General features: G+C 36.3%; 1 long non-coding RNA gene and 1 pseudogene across 1 annotated transcript in view; both read left to right on the plus strand.

Annotated features, from left to right (window-relative positions):
* The window catches only part of LOC125612069, a 100,360-nt gene that overhangs the window by 4,893 nt on the left and 69,704 nt on the right, over positions 1–25,763 (plus strand). The window lies entirely within an intron of this gene.
* LOC107134183 lies at positions 21,500–23,182 on the plus strand (annotated as a pseudogene).

The raw sequence follows: 25,763 nt of genomic DNA on the forward strand, positions 1-25,763 counted from the left end.
TTAGGCCAAACTTATAAAGTAGCTTAAGGCCAAACTTAATTTAACAACATTGTACCAAAAACATTTCTTCATGTCCCATACTTTTAAATGTCTATCTATAAGATTTTCCATCATATGACTTTCATAATTTATCTGGCCAATCTTTGATAGCTCTTACATAGCTCACTCTAAACTAACCTTGTCTGTATCCACTCCTGCCTTTTTTTTTTTCTTGGCTACTCAGATGCTAATGGTCTCGGTTATTCAGATGCTAATGGTCTCGGTTGGTAGGAGGCAACATTTAGAACAGGGCAAATCAGAATTAACAGACATACTTAGGAAGAATAATAATTTAGAGTTGTATCTAAGTTGTATAATTTCCCTCCCTGTATGTGTGACCAAGTGAGGCCTGTACAAAAGCCATTGGCATACTTGAGTTGTTTAGAAATTTTTTTTTTCCAGAAATTAAGCAATTATTACAGAGTGTCATCTTGATAGTTGAGTAACAATAAAACATGTCCATGGGAGATTTTCAGCTTGGCTCTTATTAGGATTTTTTTTTTAATTTAAAAAAAAAATCCTGAAATAGCTAACAGTGGTCTCTAATTTGGAAAAGAAGTGTGTTTTTCTGGATTATTCTTCCTATAAAATACCCCTATTGATCAATTTTGCATCTACTGGTTAGGAATCAGGGTATATCCTGAGCCAAAATTCTTAAGTCATGCTTAGAGAAGCTGAAAGCCATTAAAACCCCAAGAGACCAAATGTCTCTTCTGCTGGTCCCCAAGTGAGCTTTTATATAAGAGCCACTCTGAAGAGTCCAGCCCACTGCCTTCTCCTCCTGTGCCTCCAAAATATGCATAAGAAGTATTGAAAAGGGTAGGATTTGGAAACATATTTCTCATTTATCCAACAAATATTTTTTGATTACTTTATGCTAGACATTATTAGCAAGATGCCAAGAATATCTGTGTAAACCAAACAGACAAATATTCCCAAGAAAAAGGATGAAATCAGAGAGGAGATGGGTTATGTATTACAGATGTTGTAGACCTTTAGGCTGCAATAAAGACTGAAATATAAAGTTAACAGAGGATTTTGAACAGAGGAATGTTATGCCTGACACTTTTTAAAGAACAGACTATAGGGGTGGGTCAGGCATAACAAGATCAGGGCTCTTACTGAAATCCAAGTGAAAGTTGGTGATATCCTGGGTCAGAGATGTAATGGTGGGGTGGTAGAAAGTAGTTGGATTCTGGATATATTTTGAAGGCCAACAGTCTTTTGATAATGGATTGCATGTGGTGTGAAAAAGAAAGAAAATTCAAATTCCAGTGTTTTGGTCTGAGCAAATGAAGAATAGAGTTTGCAATAACTGAAGTGACAGGAGGAACAGATTTTTTTAGGAAAAGACGGTGAATATGGCTTTTACATTTCAAGCTTGAGATGTTTATTAAACATCCAGGTGGAGATATGGAGTAGTTGATTGGCATATGAATTGGAGTTTGGTGGAGTGATCTAGGCTAGAGATCCAGAATTGGGGTCACCTTCATAGAGAAATTTAGATCCATGAGAATAGATAGAAAAGAGTTTCAAATATTGATTGCTGGGACATTCCAATATTAAAGAAGAATTTGGTTTATATTTGAGCTTACTTACTTATAAGCTCTGAGGCCTTTGATGACTTAGTTTACCTCTTTGATTCTTTGTGGTAGTGGTGGTGGTGATGAAACCTGTAAAATGGAAATAACATTGGCTATGTTCTATGATTATTGTGATAAAAGGGAGAATTTCTCATTTACAGTGCTTAGTATACTACCTGGCATGTGGTAAATACTCCATAAATATTAGCTGTTATGGTTGCTACTTTTTGAACAAGCATTTGTCTTCCAAAATGTTGCTGGTTGCCTTAGTGGTATTGCATATTCATACAATCACAATAGTAGCAATGCCTATTATTTAGATAAAAGAATGACAAACTGGAAGTGTATTCTCCCCCTCAAATCTCATCTCTTAAATGTTACACTTTTAGCCAAACCCACCTTTTACTCTTGCTATCTTTTGAAATCTTCCTAAATATTTAATTTTGATTTAATATTTTTTGACAAGTTTTATTTAGTTTTAGTCATCTGCCACAATCTATGAAGCACAATAATAGAAGATATCCTTTAAAGTGTTAACATTCAAGTTGGCTGACTGATCCAAAAATAAAAATATGGTTGGTGGAGTTTAATACAAGGACATCTTTGTTTAATAAGTTTGAATAATAATTTTGTCTAGAAATTATTCTTTATAAAATATCTTCTCATTAAAAAAATAAACCTCTTACTGTACTTACACAACAAAATATATTTTGCTTTCATTTTTATAGAAATCTATTCTGAGATTATTTGGAAAACTGTTTTCTGTACTAAAAGCAAGTATTTATTCCTCTAATGGGCCACAACCAGCATTTTTTTTAGCATCAAGGATGACTTCAGAATTTATTTTTCATTGGCCTGTTGCTGAGGTGGCAAAAGTAACAAAAGAGAAGATATTTTATGGTGGAAAGTATTCTTATGCATAAGCCAAATACTTTCATTTGTTTTATTTCCTTTTATTTTCTCAAAATGAGAGAAAAAGGGGCTAGGGTTGTGGTCAGTGGTAGAGTGCTTGCATGAGGCACTGGGTTCTATCCCCGGTACCACATAAAAATTAAAACAAATAAAATCAAGGTATTGTGTCCATCTAGAATTTTAAAAAAATTTTTTAAATGAGAGAAAAAATATTTAATCCCTAGTCTACCAGTAGGCTAATAATTTCTAAGACATTCTTCACACTAAAAGTAATGTGCCTTTTTACAGCTAACTAATGTTTTCTAGAATTTCTGTCCAAAGCTAAGTATGCAATTCCCTTCTTTGCTGCTAGGTGGCAATTAATGCCTTGGAGAGGTGGGGTGGGGCGGGAGGGGGATGTTGTGGAGACTGGGAGCAACAACCAAAAAACACTTCCCTTACCGATGATTTTCACACCCAGAAAGATATGTGCATTTTCTTTTCTTTAAAGTATTCTCTTAAGGATAATATTCTTTTTTTTCTACTTTGTTTTGTCTAAGTGAATTTACATTTGCCTTTTCCTTTAATTGTTAAGAATTACATGTATAAATAAAAAATAGACTGCTATAGCTAAAGAAGAATAGATCCTATCTTTTACAGTGGATGGTTTCCAGAGTGTATGTTCAGGAGTGATATAAAGTAGGAAGTTGGTATAATTTCCCTGAAAATTTTTTTCTAGTTTTAGTAAAGAAAAATTTTTTGTGAAAGGCATTATAACTGGCCCAACATTATGCCTAATGCAACTAATTATAAATATAATTTTAAAGACCTAATAGCAATTTCGTTGTGGCAGAATTGCTTTTTAAAGTGACCTGTAGGGAAAAAAAAATAATTCTTCATAAGAGTAATGAGAAGTACAATATAAAAACTAAACTCTTTTTTTTTTTTTTTTCAGACAACTTAACCAGATTCCTAGCAAAATTATTTAAGGATAACAATAGCTTCTTATAAGTCTNTTTGGTTGAAAGGGTAAATCAAGTTTTAAGCTTGAAGTCTGTATCCTTTTCTAAATATATTTAATTGTGTATATGTTGCTCCCTGTAACCTTCTTGACCAAGAAGAATATATATATATAATATATATATATAAATATAGTGGATGTTTGTTTTATATAAAATTCAAAATATCAAATCCCTCTTCAAAGAAGAATCTCTGGTTTGGTTCTTAAACCAAATATTCTCCCAGGCTGGACTCAGTGAAGCCTAACACCAAAAAGCAAAGCTGCTTCTGGCATTCTAGACCTTTCCTGCATCCAGATGTCTTGTCTGTAGCCTAGCCAGAACCAAACCCTTCCTGCTGCATGTTCAGCTGGCCTTGGATGACAGCCCCAGGCTGCACCAGTTTCCATACCCCTTTAACTCTTGAATGTCCTAGATTTTTTAAGAGGCGTAACTTCTAATGTGAATTTGGTTGAAAGGGTAAATCAAGTTTTAAGCTTGAAGTTAAGTTTATAAAATATTTATCCATGTCACCTCCCCCACCCACTGTAGACTTCCTTTCAGTAGCTCAGCCAGTTGGCATCAGAGAAGCACCTTTTGGAAGAGAGTGTGTGTGGGCAGCTTGCAGGTGAGGACAGGGCTGCCAAGGCAGACCATGCGGTTTGTCCTGTGCCTACACCCAATACCTGGCTTTGCCTTTCCAGAGCATTTGTATACACAGAGCATTTCTGCTGTTTGGGGTGTAGGTAATTTCAAAAAGTATTTTTTTAAAATAACTCATTGACAAGACTTAGGTTAAGCAAACAAAAATGCATAATGGCAGATATAAAATAGCCATACGTGTATTCAAGTGCGAACTGCTCTGAAGCAGTTGTGATAAGAAAACAAATCTGCTCTGTGTAAAAGGTACCCTAGGAAATCGTATTAGTGGCAGCCATTGTTTTTAGTTTTATTTTCAAAGTTTGTTTTTATGTGGGAATTTCAACAGAAGGTAATCCACAAAAATCAACTTAACACTTGAAGGCACAATTTTCTTATGGCTTTTTTTTCCTCCTCCTAGACAGATGTTAGTAATTGATTTCCAAGGGTGCATTTTAGTTGAGCAGAATAGGTAATTTCCAATTGAAAACTTGACTTCATGTCACTTTCTCTCTTACTTTTCTGTGCTCGATGTTATTTTTAATTATTATTATTATTCCTGTTGCCAAGCTGTTTTATGTCCTAGAGAGTTGATTAGAGACCTGAAAAATCCAGGCTAAGATAAAGTCCTGCTTTATAGACTATGTGAACAAAAGAGAGAAAACCCTATGAAGTACTAGCTTTTAGAGAGATCTTAAAGAACAAGAGAAAAAGAAAGAAAAATCCAAAGGAAGCTAAAGCTGTGAGGAAGGGCTTAAAAACAAGACCCATTGAAGGAAGAATTAAAGGATAAAAAATATATATAGCACTAAGATAAAGAAAAAAAAGGAAATACATATAAAAAATAAAAATAAAGATCTGATCTATGTATGGACTTGTACCATTTAGCCTGGAATCATCGACGGGCATCTAGGCTAAGCAGCTGAACCTCTCTCAATGGCCAACATTAAAGGGGCACTCTGGCAGGGATTTCATTTGTGGCTTCAGGACTGACGCGTTTCCCTTGACCCTCTCCACCCACCCAGCTCTGATCAGCTCTTCACTCCCTTGTTTTCAGCCTCCCTACGTGTTTCCCTGCTTTCCCCTCATTCACAAGTGCACAGAATTGCCTTCTGTGCTGTGACCTTGTCTTCTTGCAGCTATGAAAATTGGGACTGTGCATCCAGACATTGTATTTCAGGCCACTTGGGGTAGCATTCCTCCCAGCTGGACCCGGTCCTCAGGATTCTTTCCTCTGTGAAAAACAGTGAACTAGACAGGCATTTAGGAAAGATTATGTTCTCAGGAGAGATATGATATCACTTAATGGTTCAATGCACATTTCCAGAAAACAAGCTGAGATCACTCATATGCAAAAAGAACAAAAACGTGTGTCATTTCTGGATGTAAATGTTTTTCAGTTTGACACATACTTTCTAACTAATAACTGATACCTGATGGATTGCTATTAGATTTTCACAGAACAATAAAATACTATTCCCACCAGAAAGAACATGTGATAAAAAAATTTATGAAAGCAAAAAAGGAACTAATACTTGAGTTAGACGTCAACTTTTCCTCTTAGAAAATCTGAAGAAAAGCCCAGTTAAAGAGGAAAACTGTTTTAGAATAAGTCATCCAATATTGGTTTACTGATATTTTTCTTTTTTTTTAAGTACACTTTATTTCTGTGAAAAGAAATTTACGTTTTTCCCCCCCATTGTGAGGAAGGGTGTCAAAATAGTATACATCATTCCCTTGTTATTGTGTAAAAGAAAAAAAAAATGCTGGTATGAGAAGAGTTACAACTTAGTATATAACAAGTTTCCTCCCTCGGAAAGCTGAAGCAGGAGAATCACAGGTTCAAAGCCAGTCTCAGCAACTTAGCAAGGCTGTAAGCATCCTAGTGAGACCTTGTCTCCAAAAATAAATAAATAAATAAATAAAATAAAATAAAATAAAAATTTTAAAAAGGGCTGGGGATGTGGCTCAGTAGTTGAGCACTTTGGCTCAATCCCTGATACCAAATTAAAAACAACAACAACTGTTTTTTTCTCAACTTTCTCCATCACCATGAGACAATAATATATATGGCATCCTTGCATACAACCCTTTGACCAGATTTCACAACTCAGCTCCTATATTAATAAGATTTTATTTAGTTTCAGTCATTCCAAATAAACTAGTTAAGTTTCTGACAAAACACGTACCAGTTTGGTCCTTTCTGTCCTCTGTCCCTCAACCCCTTGCTGAAACCTGGCTCAGTTTTTTCACCTAAAAAGGTAAAATGACCTTGTTTCTACAAAATGTTTTTGCACTGGTACAGGGATACACAGAACTGTGGAGAGCTCCTCTCTGGCCCAATAAGGAGATAGAGATTGGCTGCCAGCCAGCTCAGCTGGCTTGCGAGCTGTTCAGCTTCCTTGTCCTTTCACTGACAGTTCCTTCCGAGCTGACCTTTAACTAATTGGCAGGGCTCATAAACTGTGACTCTGCTTCTTCACTGCCCTTGCTCCTCTTCTTCCCCACAGTGTTGGTACCTCTTGGAACAGGGAAAAACCTGAGAAATAAGCGCAAGGGAGAGAAAAGTGGGACTCTTTTGACTTCGGGTTCTCTTTGGATCTGCCTCCCCATCTCCACTCATAAAAAGGATGGACTATTAATTTAAAAGGATGTCAACACATGGCTTGGAAAATTTGTGAGCAAATGGAGAAGTGAGCATGGTCTATGCATTAGAGTAGCTAGTTCATAAACCTCAGGAGACCATGCTATCTTTTCTGGAAATATCCCATGGTCTTTTTTTAAAAACTCCATATTTAATGGAACTTTTGTAAACATATATTTTCCAAACATACATATTATCATCATCATTATTCTACTTTGTAGAAATAGATCCTAGGAAGAATTGCAGTGCAACAGACAATGATCAAATGGCTTATAAAACTTGGTGCTAAATCTTCTAAAAATGCAAATTATTTATCTATTGGTCATTTCATAAATTTTGAAAAAGACCTAACCAATCTGTTTTTAAAAACTTCTGTGACATTTTCTTTAAAAAAGAAAATAATGCAGAGTAACAATTTTAAAATTGAAGTACTTTTACAGTTGCAAAAATAAGGATTTGATTGTATTTTCCTTATTTTTGTTCCCCTTTGATGACTTTAGTGATAATGACTCAGTTTCATGCTCAGCATCATTTCTGCTAGCTTTATACAAACAATCCTCTTCCTCATATGGGAGAATCTGTTATCCATTCGTTTTGCCTATTCTTATTTACCTTCTAAGATCTGGCATTAGGCTGTACCAACAAAATAAACTTTCCAGTTTGTTGGGAACGTGTTGAAGGCAAATGACTGCTTTTCAAGAGAAAATATATTCCTTTTTCAAGAAAAATATTTCCTTCCCCTATTGTGTCACCTCTACCCCTGACACATTTCTCAAAGTTCTGTTTGAGTCCTTCTGTGATCTCCAGACAGTGGCTTCCGTTGGGAGGGAAAAATAACTTACATGCAACTGGAGTCACAGACTTGAGGTGTTTTCTAAAGAGTCATTGCTCTCCACCCACCGTATCTGCCCAGTAAATGTCACTACAGGGCTAGAAGGGGCTTCCCAACTCAATCCCCTTTATTTTATAGGAGGAAGGTGAGTACAGAGAAATAATGGTGTAGTCCAAGTTCTACAGCAAGAATTCTTCAGTTTTTCTCTGCTGTGGATTGCCTTGGTAGACTAGAGAAGCCTATGTATTCCCTCTCAGAATAATGATTTTTAAGAGCATAAACTAAAGCACATGAAGATGGACCCCTTTCTAAAACCACATACAAAAATCAAATGCATCTTAGACCTAAGTGTAAGAGCTAAAACTATGCAATTCTTAGAATAAAACGAAGGAGTGAATCTTATGATTGTGGATTGGGCAATAGTTTCTTTTGCCTTATTAAAGATAGCTTAAAATTAATCCACTTGAAGTACATACAATTCAGTTGTTCTTAGTAATATTTACAGAGTTCTGCAATCAGCACCAGTATCTAATTTTAGAAACTGATATTTTTTAAAATAATAAGGAATTATTGGCTCATGTACAGAAAAGGTCAAGCAATGACATTAAGATCTGGATTTCTCTCTATTTTGCATTTTGACTTCAAAAAATCTCCCAACTTTATAAAGATGAAATCATAGTATACAATTCACCTGTTTATTGTGCACTATTCAATAATTTTTAGTGTATTCACAGAATTGTACAGCCATCACCTAGGCAAAAATTTCTTAGATATGATATCAAAAGCCCAAGCAATAAAAGAAAAATAAATTGTACTACCTCAAAAACTTATGCTGCAAGTTAATAACATCAGGAAAGTGGAAAGGCAGTCCACAGAAAGAAAACATTTGCAAACATATACCTGATAACAAATCTGTTTTCAGAATATGTGAAGAACTCTTACAGCTGAATAATAAGACAACACAATTAAAGAATGGGTGAAGGTGTGGATGGGTGGTACATGCTTGTAATCCCAAATACCCAGGAGGCTGAGGTTGTAGGATTGTAAGTTTCAGGCCAGCCTGGGCAATTTAACAAGACCCTGTCTAAAAAAAAAAATAAAAGGTCTATGGATGTAGATTGGTGGTAGAGCATCCGCCTACTGTGCACCAGTACTTGTGTTCAACCCTTATTATGAAAAAAAACCCAAAGGATTTGAATAGCTATTTCTCCAAAAAAGACATAAATGACCAATAAGCACATGAAAAAACACTAAAAACATCATTAGCCATTAGAGAAATGCAAGCCAAAACCAATATGAGATACCACTTCATACTTACTAAGATGGCTGTGAAAAAAAAAAAGAGAGAGAAAAGATGTTGAGAAATTGAAACTTTAAACACTGTTGGTGGTAATGTAAAATGGGGCAACCACTTTTGAAAGTCTGGCAGTTCCTCAAAGGCTTAAACAGAGTTACCATATGATCCTTCAATTCCACTGAGTATAAACCCAAGAGAGAGCATACATGCACACAAAAACTTGCATGCGAATGTTTGTGACAGCATTATAATAGCTAAATGTGGAAACAACCTAAATTTCCATCAATATATACAAACAAAAAATGGTACAACTTTACAAGGGAATATTACTTGGCAATAAAAAGAACTGAAGTTCTAAAGGACTGGAGGGTGAAGGAAAAGTGAATGAGAAGTTTGGCGAATGGGATACAGGTTTCTTTCTGTGGTGATAAAAATGTTCTAAACTTAGATTATAGTGAAGGTTGTATAATTCTGAGGATATATTAAGGCCATTGACTTGTACACTTTGGGTGAAATTCAAATTAATCATCTCAATAAATATGTTTAAAAAAAATACCTAGGTGGACTGGGGTTGTGGTTCAGTGGTATAGCACTTACCTAGCACGTGTGAGGCCCTGGGTCTGATACTCAGCATCACATAAAAATAAATAAATAAAATAGAGGTATTGTGTCCATCTATAACTAAAAAAAAGAAGTTTAAAAAAAAAAAAACTGATGGTGGCACACATCTGTAATCCCAGTGACTTGGGAAGACTGAACCAGGAGGATTGCAAGTTTGAGACCAGTCTCAGCAGCTTAGTGAGGCCCTAAGCAATTTAGCAAGACCCTTTCTCCAAATAAAAAGGGATGGGGATATGGCTCAGTTGTTAAGTGACTATTAGAATATTATGAAACAAATTTTGTGGAAATTGTGTTTCTCTATTAACATGTTATTTTTTTTAATATTTATTTTTTAGTTGTAGTTGGACACAATACCTTTATTTATTTATTTTTAATGTGGTGCTCAGGATAAACCCAGGACCTCGCACATGCTAGATGAACGCTCTACCACTGAGCCACGACCCCAGCCCCACATTAAATTTTAAGATGTAGCAGTGCATATGTTAACTACCATAATTTTGACATAGTAATTAGAATACATTATATTTTGAGATATCTGAAACAAATGTAGAAGCAATAAGAAAATGTTTGTGATTTTCTGTTGAACTGCTAATAACACTGTGGTTTCTTGTCTACATTAATAATTAAAGAACTATGTGTCAATCTAAGGCTACAGGTGAGAGGAAGGGAAAGATAGAGTAGAAGCTGGGAAAGATCTGAATTAAATGCTGAGTTTCAATAAGATGTCAGTGAAAACAATTATGTGATTTTGTTTTTCTTCCAATTTCCATAACATCCTGAATTCCTTGACCCCTGGAGGATGCATGAATTCTAGGTTTAAAAAACCTCAGTAGAGAGTTCAGGCTTCTTGACTTTTAGACCAGTGCTTTTTCTGCCTAATTATACCTTCCCCACCCCTCTTTTTTTTTTTTTTTTTTTTAGAGAGAGAGAGAGAGAGAGAGAGAGAGAGAGAGAGAGAGAGAGAATTTTAATATTTATTTTTTAGTTTTCGGCGGACACAACATCTTTGTTCTTTGTTTGTATGTGGTGCTGAGGATCAAACCCTGGGCCGCACGCCTGCCAAGCGAGCGTGCTACCGCTTGAGCCACATCCCCAGCCACCCCCCCCCCTTTTAATAAAGAAGATTAGGTGGAAGGGAATGAATTTTTCTTAAACTGCTAGACTGAGCCAGGCATAGTGGTGCATGACTGTAATCCCAGCCACTTGGGAGACCAAGGCAGGAAGATCATTTGAGCCCAGGAATTTGAGGCCAGCCTGGACAACATTGTGAGACCCCATATCAAAAACAAAACAACAGACACTAGTATGGCAGTATGTAAAAATGTGGATGTGTAACCGATGTGATTCTGCAATCTGTATACGGGGTAAAAATGGGAGTTCATAACCCACTTGAATCAAATGTATGAAATATGATATGTCAAGAGCTTTGTAATGTTTTGAACAACTAATAATAAAAAAAATAAAAATAAAATTTAAGAATAACAAACAAACAAACAAAAACATTGCTAGAATCAGTCAATTCTAAAAAGAGAGGACAAGGGGAATTGTTTGGGTGGGAATTTCCAAAGAAAAGAGGATTTGTGACTAGGACTCTCCCTTTCTTCTTCCAGGTACCCTGTTTCCACAGCAACATCCATACAATCTGTTATAGTTTAGAGGTGAGATGTCCTCCAAAAGCTCATGTTGAGACAATGCAAATAAAGTTAAAAGATTAAATGATTGGGTTATAAAAAGTTTAACCTGATCAGTAAATGAATTCCCTGATAGAGATTAACCAGTGGTTACTGAAAGCAGAAAGGGTGTGGCTGGAAGAGGTGGGTCATTGAGGTTGTGCTTTGGGAGTTTATATTTTGTCAAGTGGTGAGGAGAGTTCTCCCTCTCTCTCTGTGCTTCTTGATGCAATGCCCTGAGCCAATTTCCTTTGTCACACTCTTATGCCATGATATTCTGCTTCATTTTGGGACCTGAGGAATGGAGTCAGCCATCTATGGACTGAGACCTCTGAAACTGAGTCCCAAAATAAACTTTTCCTCCTTAAAATTGTTCTTGCCAGGTCTTTTTGTTATAGCAATGAAAAAGCTGACTAAAACCCAGCCAATATACAACATCACCACTAAATGTGTTTTTCCTATCAGCAGAAGGCATTAATTTAGAGAAATAATTGTTGTTTAGAGCTTTAGGTGGATTTTGGAAGTTTCCTCAGATGGAATATTTTCTACAATTTGCCTTTGAATGCTTGGCAAAGCAGAAAAGCTTCCAGTGGAGATTGAATCAGTTGGAGAAGGGGTGAGGAAACCAAACTCAAATACTTATTTTGTATTATGTGGAAATTCAATTCCTTTGATTTAGAGAGTAGCTTATCAGAGCATGCCACATGATACAGTGGTGTACTGACGCATGCTTGTAGTGGCACACAAGAGTCAAATGTGGACATCTATTCCCAGATCAACATTCAGTAGCATCATATTGATAGATTAAAATTGGCCATGCTAAGAATAATTACAGCATGGAAAATGGCCAAAGCAATAAATTAGAACTTAATTTTCTTGAAGGACTGACTTTTGGTACCTTACTAGGTATACATATTAAATAGATACATCATATGAACAGACATGTAACAAAAACATAAATGAATTCACAGTATAAATAACAAATAAATTTTTAAAATTCTCTTAACATAAACAAGTTTTAAAAACTAAGAACAAGAAATGTATTTTCTTGTCTGTATAATTTCATTTTGACCTAATTTCTTTCACACCAAGTCTATACTGAACAAAAGATAAAATAAAAAATTACCCTTGAAGATACTTGTTATAAAATGGTAAACTAAATTTAGTACAGAAAAGAAATGATATTACTTTCTGAACACCTCATGGAAAGTCCCAATGAGTCCTAAATCTGCTATGTTGCTAAATGAAAAATACTGATTGAAAAAACAAGCTTGAGGCCTGGGCTCATGGTAGAATGTTTGCCTAGCATGAGTAAGGCACTGAGTTCTATCCTTAGCACCACATATAAATAAATAACTAAAATAAAGATATTGTGTCCATCTACAACTAAAAATATTTTTTTAAAAAGCTTGGTATTTGCTACCTATTATTACTTGTTTTTTTGTTCAGAATCATAATAGAGTCATTAGTGAAAAAGATGTTACTTTTGATGAGATATGCCTATGGGCTGTTATGAATTTTAATATGAAACTTACTGCCTAGGGTCTGCACAACTTTTTATGTTTAACTTAATAAAATCTATCATGTATGTATTAATTTTCTTTGCTCAATATTTATTATTGTTTCATTGGTAGTTGAAATGGGAACTGTAAGAATTTTGGTAAGTGGGTTGCAAGCCTTCCAAGTCTCACTCTGGTCCCTTGAAGTGGGCCCCATTATCATTAGTGATCTGATTTTGCTGTTTCTATTGATGTATACTAGATCTAAAGAGACATTTTTGCTCCTTCATCTTACATGGCAATAGTAGGCAGCTCTCCTTGTACCTTTTGGATCCTCCTGGTCAAATGAGGGTCACAGAGTATGTTCAAGGCCATAGTTCTGGCTGGGGCCATGAGAATATAAACAGATTCTGTCCTGATTCTCAGACTGCAAGAGGATAGAGTCAACAGGTAATATGTAGGCCTGGATCTTTTTTATTTTGGCAAATCAAAGCATGTTAACTCTTCTCAGCCTTGTCTTCTCCTAAGCCTTGTGTCCTGTATTTAACAAAATGTGTCTTGGGTGAAATGGTCATTGGAACAGATTCTGAGCATAGTCATTATTTATAATCATGCTGAGATGCAGTGGAGACCGTATGACTGCCTTTTGGGGCTATGTCTACAACTCTATCTCAAAGGACAGAACTGAATAAAACTAGCTTATTATTATTTCAAGTTTACATAAATAAAAGGGTTATTATATATGAGTTAGAGGCAAACAGCTCAAAGTAAATATATTTATGTATTTAATAAACATTCATGTGTTTCATAAATAGTTAAGCAATCAAATGAAAATAAAATGGCACAACTTGATAAAAATATTATGCTCTTTTACCCCCAAACCAGTTGAAATGAGCTTTAAAAAGTTCATTTTTTTTCTTCCCAGAAAGGCAAGTATATGCTGATCTATCATTAAGGGTAATTTTTTAAAAAAACATTATTTATTTATTCTAATTATTTGGTATATATGACAGCAGAATGCATTTTAATTAATTGTACACAATCACAGCACAACTTTTCTTTTCTCTGGTTGTACATGATGTAGTGTTGTACCATATATGCAGACATACATGTACCTAGGGTAATGATGTCCATGTTATTCCACTATCTTTCCTGCCCTCATGCCCTCTTCCCACCACTCCCTCCCCTTTGCTGAATCACAGTTCCTTCATTTTCCCCATGCCCCACCCCTCCATTATGGATCAGTATCCACTTATCAGAGAGAACATTTTGTTTTGGGGAAATTGTCTTACTTTACCTAGCATGATATTCTCAACTCCATCCATTTACCTGCAAATGCCATAATTTTATTCTCTTTTAATGCTGAGTAATTTACGTTGTGCATATGCCCATTATCTATTGAAGAACATCTAGGTTGGTTCCACAGTTTAGCTATTGTGAATTGAACTGCTATAAACATCGATGTGGCTGCATTATTATAGTATGGTGATTTTAAGTCCTTTGGGTATAAACCGAGGAGTGGGATAGCTGGGTCAAATGGTGGTTCCATTCCAAGGAAAAGTTCATTTTCTTATATGCTTTCCTTGGAATCCTACAACTGTAATGGAATTACTTCAGAAGCTCTAACATGCTACAGAAATCTCATTTACCTTCATACATGAAACTATTACAAAATCACTCATCAGGTCAATAGGCTGGTGGTTTTTCTGGCTTCATTGGATATAATGAATTGATTAAGATTGGGATGATCTCATGTTGAGAGCCACAGCCAAAGAGGCCCCAGCAAACTTTCAGACTGCCAGCTGATGATTGGCTCACAGTGGCCCCAGCAACATCTAGCTGATTGGCTCCTCTGCGGTGATGCTCATTGGGCTGTTTCCCCGCCCTTTCAGACTAGGGAGCTGCTCATTGGGGGACTTTTTTTGGCTCCGCCCACACAACCCAGCCAATGGGCCTCAAGAGCAGGAGGAGTTGGGGAGGGAGAGGCTTGTGCGAAGCCGATGGTGGCAGTTGGGCTCTGAGGGTTTTTCCTGAGGAGCTAGCTATTTTGTTTGGCATGTGTGGTTCTAAAAATAAAGTTCGTTTCTTTTGACAAGTGGCTCCTGAATTGTGCCCAGCCAGACTGCGGCAATCTCATGAGTAAATTATGGGTCCCCTGATTATGCCATTTTAGAAAATTAGAAAAGAAAAAAGAAATGATTGAAAAGAGAAGTAAAGCAAGTGAAAAGATACTTAGAGAATATAAGGTAACTAATAGTTTGAGGATGTGGACTAAGTCTTAGTTTTATTCTTGCTTACCAGAATGATAAAATTGTCATGCTTTTTATGGGAAGAGAAGCCTTATAATTTATTATTATTTTAATTACATTTCTTATTCTTCTATAAACTAAAATATAGGATAATAATTCTCAACATACACATAGCTATATAAGTAAGGGATTGCCACAGAGGTTGTATTTAAACATTTTGTAAAAATTGGAATGTTTTATTAAAATATTTGTCATTACAAATAATTGACTTAACTTATACTAGGTTGTTGATAGATTTGCATAAAATAGTCCAAATAATTTTCAGTGATGCCACTCAACACTTAAGAATCTGACTTCAGTGACATTACTGTTGAATCATTTACATCTAGCATATTCCACTGTCATTATGTGATCACATGGTGTAGTTTTAAAAATATATAATTATTTAAAATTATTAAAGTTTTTTTGTTTGTATGCTTCTGGTATTTAGAAGCCCAGATTGAAAATCTTCTAATATAAGTTGTTTTGTATGAACCATTGTTGTAGTTTGGATATGAGATGCCCCCACCCAAACTCCTATGTTAATGTGAGAATGTTGAGATGAAATTATTAGGTTGTAAAAGCTGTAACCTAATCAGTCCATCCTAGTTTGGATGGATTGAGTGGTAATTCTAGTCAAATGGGTCATGGTTAGAGGAGGTAGGTCACTGGAAATGCAGTGCCCTTGGGGATTATATATCCCTCTGGTTACACCCCACCCCCCATACACACTCTCTGCTTCCTGGCCACCAAGAGGAGTAACTTTTCTCCACCACACCCTTCTGCCATGATGTTCTGCCTCACCTCAGGCCCAGAGTAATGAAGTTGGCTGACCTGAACTGAGACCTCTGAAACTATAAGCTCCAAATAAACTTTAACTCCTCTCAATTGTTCTTGTCAGGTATTTAGTGATCAAAGCTGACTAACACAATTATTATGTGGTAGATATATATGAAAGCTAACTTGAGAACAAAGAAATTATAGGGATCTTTGAGACTTCTTATTTAAAGTCCCCAGGAAACTGATGGAAACAGAGCTAACAAAAGCATTCTGAAGAGGTATGAGTTCTAGGCCAGCAGAACTCGTCTGTTATTTGATGGGAAGGATGTTCAGTTGTGGAAGCATAGAAAATAAATAGTCTCTAGGACAAATGATGGTAATATTCATCCAAGTGCCCTCAAGGGAGAGAGAGAGTACTAGCTAAAGGTCCCTGAATATTGCAGCTTCACTGGTAAGGACATTCTCAAAGTGAAAGTGGATTCAAGGGATTTCAGCCAATGAATTTCCAGTGTTTCCAAGAATTCCACTGTGGGATTAATATATCAGGCTATGATAACTTGGCTCCTTTAAATGTTGAATTTTTCTTATGCCTCTAGTTCTGATTCCATGCTCACCAAGCAACATTCTATTTAGGATTTTGAATTTATATTTTAAAGAGGGAAGAAAGGACAAGCCATGTGGATGTAACATGTCGCTGATACGTTCATTGCAAATTAATAAGGTGGCTTTTCTAATTTGATCTAATTTTAATTTTGTGCTCCCTATATGTTTCTCTTCATATTTCCTAAGTTAGTGAGACTTTATAATTCCTTACCATGGGAATTTTGGTGTCCTTTCCCACATCTGGAAAAGCTAAACTGATAAGATGATGCTGGATGCCCTGGAGGAGCGGGAGAAAAAGGATCTTAGAAAAATTAAGTGGCTTCTCTTTTCTGATATTGGAGAGGTGACATGTCAGAGCATGGACATAGCAAGATCTCAGAGGGGAATCACTTCATGGAGTATCTAGGGAGCCTAGATCCTAGATCCTAGATCCTAGACCCCCAAGTCCCAAGCATCACAAGAGCCTCAGTCAACCATTCCTGGGAGTATTCTGGAATAGAATTACTTTGGGTATTCTGGGCCTTTTATTCTAAACAAATTTTAGGACTTTCTTTTCTGGTTCTGTGAAGAATGTCATTGGTATTTTGATGGGAATTGCATTGAATCTGTTTATTACTTTTTGGTAGTATGACCATTTTAATAATAATAATTCTGCCTATCCATGAAAATGGGAAGTCTTTCTGTTTTCTGAGGTCTTGTTCAATTTCTTTCTTCAATGTACTATAGTTTTTATTGTAGACATCTTTTACCTCCTTGGTTAGATTTATTCCTAGGTATTTTGTTTTTTGAGGCTACTGTGTCAAATTCAGGAAATTGATACTGATGTAAACTACATACTTTACTCAGATAGCACCTCATTCATATTTTCAGTGCTGGGAATCAAACCCATGCCTGACATATTAAGCAAGTCCTTTACCAGTGAGCTACATCCTCAGCCCCCAGATTTCATCATTTTTACATGCACTTACGTGTGTTTGTGTTTTTGTGTATATGTGAATGTAGTTCTATGCAGTTTCATCACATGCATATATGTATATATATATACATATATATCACATTTTGTTTATCCATTCATCTGTTGAAGGGCACCTAGGTTGCTTCCATAGCTTGACTATTATGAATTGTGCTGCTGAAAACATTGATGTGGCTGCATCCATATAGTATGCTGATTTTAAATCTTTTGGATATATGCTGGGGAGTGGGATAGCTGGGTCATATGGTGGTTTCATTCCTAGTTTTTTTGAGTAATCTCCATACTGTTTTTCAGAGTGGTTGCACTAATTTGCAGTCCCACCTACAATGGATGAGTGTTCCTTTTCTTCACATTTTTTCCAACACTTATTTGTATTCTTAATAATTGCCATTCTGACTGGAGTGAGATAAAATTTCAATGTGGTTTTTATTTGCATTTCTAACCGGGTCATATGTGAAGTGTAGGTTTAGTTTTTTTTTTTTAAGTAATTGCCAAAATGTTATGCAGAGGGTTATATCATTTTATATTACCTTTAGCAATATATGAGAGAGTTAGTTTTCTCCACCAGCCACTATTTTAGCTATTCTAATAGGATGGTGTTATCTCATAGTGGTTTTAATTTGCATTTTCCTAATAGCTAATGATGTTGAACCTATTTGTTTCCTTATTTAATTCTCTTTGCAGAAGTGTTTCTTCATGTCTTTTGTTCATTTCCTAATTGGATCGTTTGTTGTTGTTGTTTTTCTGATGATTTGGATTGTTCTTTTACTGATCTTATTTAGTTCTTTATGGTCCTTTGACAGATGTTTTGTTTACAGGATTTTCTGTGATGCTTTTTGATTTGCAGATACTGTCTCCCAGTTTATCTTGTCTTTTAATATTTTTAACAAGCAGAGCAAAAATTTTTAAGCTCTAAAAAATCAAATTTATTGATTTTTCTCTCATGGGTCATCTTTGGGTGTCATACCTTAGAACTGTTTACCTATCCCTAGTTGCAAAAGATTTTCTCCTTTGTTTTCACCTAAAAATTGTATAATTTGACATATTATATCTAAATCTATCATGCACTTTTTTTGTGAGGGGGATGTGGGGATTGAACTCAGCGGCACTTGACCACTAAGCCACATCCCCAGCCATATTTTGTATTTCACTTAGAGACAGGGTCTCATTGAGTTGTTTTGTGCCTTGCTTTTGCTGAGGCTGGCTTTGAACTAGAGATCCTTCTGCCTCAGCCTCCCAGGGTGCTGGGATTACAGTCATGTGCTACCACATCCAGCTAAGCTTATTATACACTTTGAGTTAATCTTTGTATAAGGTATGATGAAGTTTAGGTTGAAGATAATTTCTTTGCATATGGACGTTTCAGTGTTCTAGCACAATTACTTGAGAGACTATTTTTCCCTCATTGAATTGTTTTGCACCATTGTTGAAAATAATTGGCCATTCCTGTATAGATCTATTTCTCTATTCTATTTCAATAGTCTACTTGTCTATTCTTCCACCAATACCACACAGTTTTCTTTATTGTAGTCTTAACATATAAGGTTCATTTTAAAAAATACATGGATGAATAATATCTTTTATCTTTTTGTTTTGTTTTGTTTAGGTTATTCTGGCTTGTCTTAAATTTCGGGGCTTGAATGATCCTCTTGCCTCATCCTCCTCAATACTGAGAAAATATGTGTGGGCCACCACATGTGATTTGAATAATGGATCTCTTTCTTTTTTATTTTTAAGTGCTTATATGTACCAGATGTTATTCTATGTGCTTCACATATGTAAACTCATTTAATCTTCACAAACTCCTATAAAATGGTAAAGTTTAGGCCCATTTTATAGATGAGAAAACTGAGTATACAGTACAGAGTGACTTGCTTGAGAGAGACTTGGAACCCAGGCCAGCCACCTAACCACTATGCTTTATTGCCCCTTAAGTGAACAGATGTTGATCTCCTCATAGTCCTTTTACTGGACTCTCTGTTGGCATTTTGCCATCTACCTACATTCAGAGACATGATTAAAAAAAATACAGATCCATGAAACTTATTATTGCATGTTGAATGAGGATATGGTTCACTGTGTCACATGGTGTCTGTCCTCTTTGGGTGTACAGATGGGAAATTATCTCTCATTTCAGTACCAGAAGTAGATATATATCTCCTGAGTAAATGGTTTGTTTTATCTCTTGGACATTGTGAAACTGTAGAAATGATTATATTACCACTTTGTACTGGTTGCTCAGAACCCTATTTTCAGCCTATCTTTAGCAATGATGTGCACTGGACCTAATATTACTTCTGACTTCATCTTAGTATTTTCTACCCTCATTTTGTCTTCACTCTTGTCTCCTTTCCACCAACTATTTTTTGGCTTTAGTCTTTAAAAATCAAACATACAGGTGCATAGTTAAAAAGTTGAATACTTTATTTATTTATTTATTTTAGAATTTTTTTAGTATTTATTTATTTTTTTTTAGTTTTCGGTGGACACAACATCTTTGTTTGTATGTGGTGCTGAGGATCGAACCCGGGCTGCACGCATGCCAGGCGAGCGCGCTACCGCTTGAGCCACATCCCCAGCCCAAAAGTTGAATACTTTAAACAACAAAACAAAATGGCAGTCCCTTTGCCCACCACTCCCCATCTCTGAGTTGTGCTCCACGTAGCCAATTATTGTTAGATCTTTAGTTGTTTCTTCCAGTGTTTATTTTTACTCCCTTCACTTTCCTGTATTTGATATTATTTCTTGATTTCTTAGTATGGAGGTTAAGATTTAGTTTTCTTATACCATCCTCTACAACACATGTCCTATATGTCTCCTTATCCTCCCATTATATCACAATTTGGGTTAAATCTATTTTTCAGTGTTCACATTATTAAGTCTATGAAATTTCCATGCAGTAAGCACTAATTTCTCCTCAAGCCCTCTGACAGCATTATAAATCTCTCTATCAGTTTTCTTTTCTCACAGACATCTCTCTTGGATGTCAGGGTGGTGACCTTCCCTTCATGGCCAGCTCTGGTTTGGACTGTTTGCTTTCAAGGCCAGCTACCTGAGATTTCAACTGTCTGAGATTTCTCATTATTTTGGGAATTCTTTTTTCCATCCCTCTTTTATTGGATCTCCTGTGGTCCAAGATCTCATATTTTCCTCTTGGTTTATTCACTGGGTTTTGTGCAGCTCATCCTGAAATAGCTTCCTCAGAAAAAATTCATGGAAAGTAAAAATTTTTAAGACTTAGTATGTCTGAAAATGTCTTTTATGTATATCACACATGTAGGTTGGAAATATTTTTTTTCTTCGAATTCTTCATTGTCTTCTAGCTTTTCATGTTGTTTTTCAGTAGTTTGACATTAATACCTCCTATGAAACTTGAAGCATTTTTTCTTCTTCCTCTGTACAAAGTTTGGGGATCTTTTTCTTAAATTTAATGAAGATGAACTTTATAATAGGATGTCTTTTTAAATCCACTGTGAAGACTGAATCTCAACATAATGGGCCCTTTCAAAATGAGAATGCATTTTCTTTAGTTTTGAGGAATTATCATGTAGATTTTTATTTTGGTAATTCCTTCTCCATTTTCTCTGCTCACTTTTTCCAGAACTCCTGATTTAGTTATTTGATCACTAAACTGATCTTCTAGTTTCTTATCTTTCCTTTTTCTTTTTCTAGGCAATTATCTTATTTTTGTCTTTTTTTTTTCTATTGAATTTTCTGTGATCATGTTTGTATTTTCTAAAAACTCTTTCTGGTTCTCTGAGTGTCCCTCTACTCCCAACTCTGTTTTTTTTTTTTTTTTCAAATGACATTCTGTTCTTGTTTAATGTATGCAGTATTTTCTCTAAGGATATTAATTATTACTTTTGAAGTTTTATTTCCTACATTGTTACCTGCCTTTGAATTCTTGCTTGTTTGTTTTTCACACTAGAGACTTTTCACAAATGTTTATCTATTCATATATAAGAGTAAGAAACTTAAGTACTCACTGTGTATGGGCTGAGCATATTGGCTGTTAAGCTTCACAGCAGCAACACAGTCCTTTTATAGGGGGAGGAAGAGCCTACAAATGTCTTTATTTGAAGATCTCTTTTCTTAGACTGATCAGTTTCCCCATCAGGAGAAATCTTTTTGCATAAGGCTTTATAAACCCAGCTGCCATCTTTCTGAAGACTGAAGCCTCATCAGGAAAAGGGTCTCAAGGGGTGGGGAAGCTCATACTCATTATTCAGTATGCAGACTTCTTACCCCTCTTTGTTTTTGGTTGTGCCTGATGTATCAAGCCTAGAATGTTTGACCCAGCCTCTTAAGAGAATAAACCTACAGGATTCTTCCATAGTTATTTGGCTAAGCTGCATCAGAAATAAGATTTGAGGATCTAACCACCATGATAAAGACTTTCAAACAATCTTCTTCTACCCGTACCACACATTCCCTCTTCATATGCACCTGGAGCTTCCATTCAGAGTTTTCCAGGGTTCTGAAGTGCTATTTATCCTCCTTTCTTTAGCTTTCTCTGATTTTCCAAGTATGAGTGAGCCTGAATCCTGATAGTTTTAGAGCCATAGTTTTAATATGGTTTGTTCCTTCCAAAACCATGTTGAATTTGATTGCCATTGAGGCAGTTAGGAGACAACACCCGGGATTAGATCATTAGAAGGGATTAATGACTTTCTCTTAAAAATGCATTTGTTTTCAGAAGAGTATGTCATTATAAAGGAAGGATGTTCCTTGTACTTTGTCTCTTTCATATGTGCTTATTTTCCCTTTCACATTCTGCCATTCTGATACCCTGGCTAGACACTGACCACTGGTAAGCCCTTGGATTTCCCAGCCTCCAGAACTATGAACCAAAACAACCTCTATTCTTTATAAATCACCCAGTCTCAGATATTCTATTATACCAACAGAAAATGGACTGAGAGGAGGTAAAAAATAGAAGTTTGAAGTTCAAGTTAGAGAAATGATGCCCATAGTCAGATACAAAAGATGAGCAAAACCAAGAAAATTTCTGCAAGTGAAGAAGTATCATAATAAAACCCACAATCTTTGGAGCAATACCATGATGGCTGTCAAGAACAAGAGCCTTACAAAAGGTGTAAAAAGGCAGACAAGAAGAAAGTGTTTGACATGTTCTCTAAGAAAGATAGTTATGATATGAAAGCACTGGTTATGTTCAATACAAGAAATATTGGGAAAATATCAATCATGGAGATTTAAGGAACCTTGCATCTGATGGCCTCAAAGATCATGTGTGTGAAGAGAGCCTTGCTGATCTACAGAATGATGAAGTAGCATTTATAAACTTCAAATTAACTAATGAGGGCAAAAACTGCCTAATTTCCATGGTATGGATCTTACCAATGATAAAATGTGTTCCATGGTCAAAAAATGGCCCACCACCATTGAAACTTATGTCAATATCAAAGCTACTGATGGTTATTTGCTTCACTTGTTCTATGTTGGTTTTACTAAAGAATTCAATAATCAGATTCAGCAGGCCTCTTACTCTCAGTACTAATAGGTCTATCAACTCCAGAAGAAGATGATAGAAATTATGACCTGGGAGGGGAAGGCAAATGACTTGTAAGAACAAGCTGATTCCAAACAGCATTGGGAAAGACTTAGAAAAGTCTTGCCAATCTTTTTATCCTTTTTATGATGCCTTCATTAGAAAAGTAGAAACCCTGAAGAACCCCAAGTTTGAAATGGGGGAAACTCATGGAGCTTCTTGGTGAAGGAGTAGTTCTAAAAAATCTGGGGGTGAGTCAGGTGCTAGAGTTGAATGAGATGGTGGATATAAATCACCACTCTAAGAATCTGTTTAAAATTTAGATTTTTTAGTAGTCACCAAAAGTCCTACTTATGAAAAAAATTTAATACAAAAAAATCCCAATCTTTGTCTGCCTTCCCTACACATTTCTCCATTTGCAAAACTCTACTTTGAGATAATGTGTTGAAGAAGAGTAGTAGTTCCTACTGCTCACCCCAAGCCATGCCCTGAGGGACAGGCAAGGCTATAAATGGTAGAGCAAATTGCAAGATCAGAAACCTAGGGTCTGGGGAAAGGTTGAGAAATGTGTCCTGGCTTCAGGACCAAGGTCAACAACAACTGAAAATGGAGAAGATTCAACTTTATGTGGCTTTTTAATTTAAAAGTACATAGGAAGACCTAATGTCTTAAAGGAATAACTGGGAAGCGGCTGGGTTGTGGCTTCTAGCCTCACTGTCCAGTTGGCCTTAGAAGACTGGTTGGTCGATAGAAATATACTGGTTAGGGACATTCCACTTTACTACACTAAATATAGTGGACCTTTACAAAAGTTGGAACCCTTCCTACACAAAGAGAATGTTGTTAATAAATTCTCCATCCAAGGGCATGAGCTCTGGGTTGTTGTTGCGGTGGGATGTGTCGCAAGACTCAGCCAGACCAGCAATCTGCTGCCAACACTGGCCTCTAGGGAAGTGTTGAGAGGGAATGGTTATGTCCCCAATATCCCATTTAATCATGTTAAATAAACATAGGTATGCTTCCTTCATGTAAAAGATTACTCAGATTTTATGAGCAAGAAATTTGTTGAAGAAAGGAAGGAAAGAAGAAGCAAAAATAAAAAAGGAAGGAAACAAATTAGTTCCCATGTATAGCTTTGTCATTCAGAAATTTGAAAGTGTAATGAGTTTCAAGTATAGGGCTTTGCTCTAAAAAGATATTAATTCCAGTGGAGAGAAGAAGTTGAAGATGCAATAGGTGTGGGAATAATTCTTATCGTGAGATAATGGAGCAAAGGAAAGAAACAGAGAAAAGATGGTAACTTCTTGCCAGAGGAATTTAAGTTTCCTTCCTCCTGGCAACACTGTAGAGGTTCCCACAAATCTTTCTACATCTGCAACTTATTTGACTGTGGGTGGAGGTAGACAAGTGACAGCTAGTGGAACCAGTGGCTTTCTGGAAAGATGGGATGGAAAAGCTCAGGGCCTGACCCAACCATGGAGCTGAAGGAGAAAGGAAATGACCATTAGACAGAAACAGAATTGAAAGGCTTCTTGGCTGCTTCTGGCATTAAGTACATGACACGCAGTCCCAGGAAAGCAAGGTCTCCAAAAGGAGAGGAAACAGTATTAATGTTGTTGGTGAGGTTAATGAGCTTTCCAGAAATAAATCACCCAGGGATTCTTAATAGCACTATATAGTTACACACTTAATGCTTTGTGTGAGTGTTTGATAGTATTTCCTATTAAATAAAAAACCCCAAAATGAATGTAACTGTTGCATACTTAGTCCCCAAACATGTACTCTGAGGTGGATATATGTATGTAGAGAATTTACTGGGAAGTGACCAGGGATTCCATACCAGAAGAGGAGTGAAGGAAGTAGGACTGGATAGGAGTTGAACTGCAATGGAATCACAACAAAGGTCTCTCAGCCAATCCTACAGGGAACTCTGAAGTTGTCTTTCTTTGGATGCAAGAAGACTGAGCCTTCAAAATTAGGCATAAACTTGTCATTAGGTGTAGGCTGCTTGTGACCTTGGGTGAAGTGATTCTTTTCATCTGAGGACAATAGCAGGAGAGAGACTCATCATTGTAGAGTCAAGCTGCCAATATTCCTAGAAGCCAAGGGAATGATTACTGAAATCCAAAAAGGGAATCTGAGTGACACACCATGCATTAGTTATAGCCCACTGTGCTGGATCTATTTACTTTGTATAATAAATTCTGGGAACAACTCCTCTAATATCCTGTGGAAACTTACAAGAGGAATAAATGACAACTCAGGTTGCAACTGATACTCATTGTGTTTCTTTCACACATTTTAGAATCTTTCGCCCTCAGCCCTGCTCTCTAGGTGGCTTACTTGAAGGGCTTTTGGTTACCATGTCCTCCTGAGGCTATAGATGCTCTTATCTCCATTCAGCAAAAGAACACAAGAGATGCATCAGTCAATTGTCAGGATCTCTAAACCCACAGAACCCAGTGTTGCAGGGACAAGAAGCACAAATACCACAAGTGGGTCATTGTGAGTTATGGTAAGCAGGGCTTGGGGCCACTCTTGATTTCTTCCTTGGGATCTTAGAACTACGTGTTAGACCTATCGAGAACACAGGCCCATATAATAATTGTATATGCTGCATCCTGGAAGATGTGACATGTTATGATTTAGATGTGAGGTGTCCCCCAAAGGCTCATGTGTGAAAAAATGCAAAAACATTCAGACATGAAATGATTAAATTATGAAAGCTTTAACCTAAATAATGGATTAATCCACTGATACAGATTAACTGAGGCTGGTAGGGTGTCACTAGAGGAGGTGGGTCACCAGGAGCATGCCTTTGGGGTACATATTTTGTCTCTGGTGAGTGGAACTCTTGCTTTGCTTTCTGATTGCCATGTTCTGAGCTGTTTTTCTCT

This window comes from Marmota marmota, unplaced genomic scaffold (assembly GCF_001458135.2).
Source record: "Marmota marmota marmota unplaced genomic scaffold, marMar, whole genome shotgun sequence".
NCBI lineage: Eukaryota > Metazoa > Chordata > Mammalia > Rodentia > Sciuridae > Marmota > Marmota marmota.